A 5,181-nucleotide genomic window follows, 5' to 3' on the forward strand; every position below is an offset into this window, starting at 1 on the left:
TCGGTGACATTGGTGACAGCTCTGCTTACCGTGCCTTTGTCTACACCCATTGTATCCCCAATTACCTCAAGAAAACTCCCCGAAGCATAACATTGAAGAGCAAACGTTACCTACAACATTGATATCAAAATTACTACATATGTACACTCAATGGAGATTGACCTTCTATACCGGTGTCGTAGCATAGACTCCCCCCCCCCCCGGAAAAACGGGCCCGGGATAGACATTCCCCCCGAAAAGATGGGCCTGGCATAGAATTCCCCCTAGGTAGAATTAATCCGGGCCCAATCCCCCTAGGAAAAACCGTCCCAGTATAGAATAGGAGGGGGAAATTCTATACTAGGGCGGTTTTTCTGCCCAGGGAGAAACTATTATACTGACTTTGTACATAGGGTAAATTATATGCTCACATGCTGGGGCACTTTTTGCCCCTATGGGGGAAAATCTATCCCGGGCCCGTTTTTTGGAGGGGAAAGTCTATACTACAACAGCGGCGCGGTATAAAATACACATTTATTATATACTGTACCGTTAGAAGCTTTACGGCCAATCTCTAAAGCTTGACAAAAAAAAAAAATCCCCCCAAAACAATAAACAACACATTAAACGTTTATATGAATTGAAATGAATTAGATAGGGAAAAATTATCGCCACAAAAAAATCGGAAGGGTGGATAGTATCCATACTCCATGCAGGTGCCTGTGATTATTCCTGTAAAGCACAAACACTTCACTTCAGCTTTACGTGGAAAAGGGAAAATTCCTTTTCTGGTTGATTTTTTATGAATTGCCTTATCGGGTACGTTTTATGAGATAATTTAGAAAAAGAGAAGTACATTTTATAATAAGCTTACAAGGTAGTACAAATGTTGCGTCAGAGGTGAAGTCACTGTTCACTCCAAAAAAGACCTAATATTTTTGCAAAAAAAACCCCACCAAAACAAAAACCAAAAACCCAAAAAACCAACAACAACAAAAATAAAAACCCAAACGGTTGACGTGTTTTAAAATATCGATTAACTATAAGCTACTTCTAAGGCAATACAGAGTCTGCTAAGACCCCTTTATAATGGAATTTCAAATGTACTGCTTTCAAATAAGAAATAAAGGTACTGTATTCATATATTCGAATTTTTTTTAACTAATTGTCATAGTATGAAACAAAGGCCTAAATTACACTAACTGTACAAGCTAGCATTGTACTAAATATTGTATTATTGAGGTTATGTGTTCATAACATTTCGTGTTAATCAACGTCACTTAAATTTCATTTCTTATCAATTCCGTCATATAAGAATATGTTAATTTGTTGTTTTGTACATGGGATTGTTGAATTTCACTGTACATTAGTAACCTGAACCTATCTATAGTACGAGGGTTAGAAAGAAAGGAATTACCTTCATCTCAACCGAGATGACAAAAGGTCCGAAATAAATTCAATAGACTCGCGCTTAAATCGGAACCTTGTTTGTCGCTGAGGTCTTCCATGCTCCGTGTTTCTCTGTAAACTCGCTCTTTTCTTTCCTCCCACAAGTTGCCAAACAATAAAAAGTCCGTCATTCCTGTTTTAACTGTTAGTTAAATGATTTAATGTACCTCCCGTACCTCATTTAAATATGTCTGTTAAATTAGCAACCGTCAGTTAAATTTCGTGCAACTCGTTAACTCAATTTTGACGGCCAGTTAACTTAACTCACGTTCGTGCAGCTGGATCCAGTTAACTTTAACTAACGTTCGTGCAGCTGGATCCAGTTAACTTTAACTAACGTTCGTGCAGTTGGATCCAGTTAGCTTTAACTAACGTTCGTGCAGCTGGATCCAGTTAACTTTAACTAACGTTCGTGCAGCTGGATCCAGTTAACTTTAACTAACGTTCGTGCAGCTGGATCCAGTTCATTATAACCAAACTTTGTTATATCCAATGCAATTTTTGTTATTTTCCTTTCATAGGGAAATAAATTTCACTTCAAGCATGTTCGATATAAGTGTGTTTTACTGTACTCATTAAATTTAGCTATGTCATACAAGGAACCATCTTCGCAAGCCAAGGATGACAATCCACGGTGTTTCTATATAGAGAAACACCGTGGATAGAAACATGGTGGATCGTCACCCTTGGCTAGCGAAGATGACAAGCAACTAACCAGTTATTTCAGTAATTTATAGCATTAGAATTTAAAATTCAGCTATAGTTTTTGTTAACATTATACGTGTACTTTCATTTGACAAAAGGTGCAGTAATAAGCTATTTGTTTTTTTATCAGGCTTGGAATTGAATCCCTTGACTCACACTTTAAAACAATACAAATAGAAAACCTGTTATGAGGCAGTGAAATTGTTCTGTGTATGGTTAAGGTTTTAAATAAGTTCGTCAATACAACCTCGCATTGGGTCAAATGCTATCTGACGTGTTTCATACCGATTGTTAGCTGTTCTTGGCACACTGATTTTGACTACGAACAACTCCGTTTACCTGATCAGGATATAGGGCTCACAGTGGGTGTGACTGGTCGACAGGGGATGCTTACTCCTCCTAGGCACCTGATTTCACCTCTGGTGTGTCCAGGGGGTCCATGTTTGCCCAACTCTCCATTTTGTAATTGCTTATAGGAGTTATGAGATTGATCACTGTTCGTTATATTCACCTTTATACGAGTTATGAGATTGATCACTGTTCGTTATATTCACCTTTATAGGAGTTATGAGATTGATCACTGTTCGTTATATTCACCTTTATAGGAGTTATGAGATTGATCACTGTTCGTTATCTTCACATAACTTGATCATCACAGTGATGCCAAATATGGAATTTACTATGATTGGTAACCATGCATGATGGTGATGTATGTAATTTAAGCAATATGTTGTGAAACTGAAATCTTTAATAAAGAGCAGAAACATACATTTTTTTGGCAGTTTCATGGAATCTATATATCCCGATTCAGGGCTGTATTTACTGATGTTCATGGAATCTATATATCCCGATTCAGGGCTGTATTTACTGATGTTCATGGAATCTATATATCCCGATTCAGGGCTGTATTTACTGATGTTCATGGAATCTATATATCCCGATTCAGGACTGTATTTACTAATGTTCATGGAATCTATATATCCCGATTCAGGACTGTATTTACTGATATTCATGGAATCTATATATATCCCGATTCAGGACTGTATTTACTGATGTTCATTTCCACGATATTTAAATACAGGTGAAATAATGGAAGATTATCTCTATAAATGAATGATAATGGATTTAGGTGTAAGATGTACTCAAATAAATGATGGAATGCTGAGATAGTATGATGGAATGCTGGGATAGTATGATGGAATGCTGGGATAGTATGATGGAATGCTGAGATAGTATGATGGAATGCTGGGATAGTATGATGGAATGCTGAGAAGTATGATGGAATGCTGGGATAGTATGATGGAATGCTGAGACAGTATGATGGAATGCTGGGATAGTATGGTGGAATGCTGGGATAGTATGATGGAATGCTGAGATTGTGTGATGGAATGCTGGGATAGTATGATGGAATGCTGGGATAGTATGATGGAATGCTGGGACAGTATGATGGAATGCTGAGATAGTATGATGGAATACAGAGATAGTATGATGGAATGCTGGGATAGTATGAGGGAATGCTGGGATAGTATGAGGGAATGCTGGGATAGTATGATGGAATGCTGGGATAGTATGATGGAATGCTGGGATAGTATGATGGAATGCTGGGATAGTATGATGGAATGCTGAGATAGTATGATGGAATGCTGGGACAGTACAATGGAATGCTGGGATAGCATGATGGAATGCTGGGATAGTATGATGGAATGCTGGGATAGTATGATGGAATGCTGAGATAGTATGATGGAATGCTGGGACAGTATAATGGAATGCTGGGATAGCATGATGGAATGCTGGGATAGTATGATGGAATGCTGGGATAGTATGATGGAATGCTGGGATAGTATGATGGAATGCTGGGGCAGTGTGATGGAATGTTGCATAAGATAGTATGATGGAATGCTGAGACAGTATGATGGAATGCTGGGACAGTATGATGGAATGCTGGGATAGTGTGATGGAATGCTGAGATAGTATGATGGAATGCTGGGTTAGTATGATGGAATGCTGAGATAGTATAATGGAATGCTGGGATAGTATGATGGAATGCTGGGATAGTATGATGGAATGCTGAGATAGTATGATGGAATGCTGGGATAGTATGATGGAATGCTGGGACAGTGTGATGGAATGTTGCATAAGATAGTATGATGGAATGCTGGGATAGTGTGATGGAATGCTGGGGCAGTGTGATGGAATGTTGCATAAGATAGTATGATGGAATGCTGAGACAGTATGATGGAATGCTGGGACAGTATGATGGAATGCTGGGATAGTATGATGGAATGCTGGGATAGTATGATGGAATGCAGAGACAGTATGATGGAATGCTGAGATTGTATGATGGAATGCTGGGATAGTATGATGGAATGCTGGGATAGTATGATGGAATGCTGAGACAGTATGATGGAATGCTGGGATAGTGTGATGGAATGCTGGGGCAGTGTGATGGAATGTTGCATAAGATAGTATGATGGAATGCTGAGACAGTATGATGGAATGCTGGGACAGTATGATGGAATTTTGGGATAGTGTGATGGAATGCTGGGATAGTATGATGGAATGCTGGGATAGTATGATGGAATGCTGAGATAGTATAATGGAATGCTGGGATAGTATGATGGAATGCTGAGATAGTATGATGGAATGCTGGGACAGTGTGATGGAATGCTGAGACAGTATGATGGAATGCTGGGACAGTGTGATGGAATGCTGGGATAGTATGATGGAATGCTGAGATAGTATGAGGGAATGCTGGGACAGTATGATGGAATGCTGAGATAGTATAATGGAATGCTGGGATAATATGATGGAATGCTGGGATAGTATGATGGAATGCTGGGATAGTATGATGGAATGCTGAGATAGTGTGATGGAATACTGGGGCAGTGTGATGGAATGCTGGGATAGTATGATGGAATGCTGAGACAGTATGATGGAATGCTGGGATAGTATGATGGAATTCTGGGACAGTATGATGGAATGCTGAGATAGTATGATGGAATGCTGGGATAGTATGATGGAATGCTGGGATAGTATGATGGAATGCTG

Source organism: Ostrea edulis, chromosome 1, assembly GCF_947568905.1.
Source record: "Ostrea edulis chromosome 1, xbOstEdul1.1, whole genome shotgun sequence".
Taxonomy (NCBI): Eukaryota; Metazoa; Mollusca; class Bivalvia; order Ostreida; family Ostreidae; genus Ostrea; species Ostrea edulis.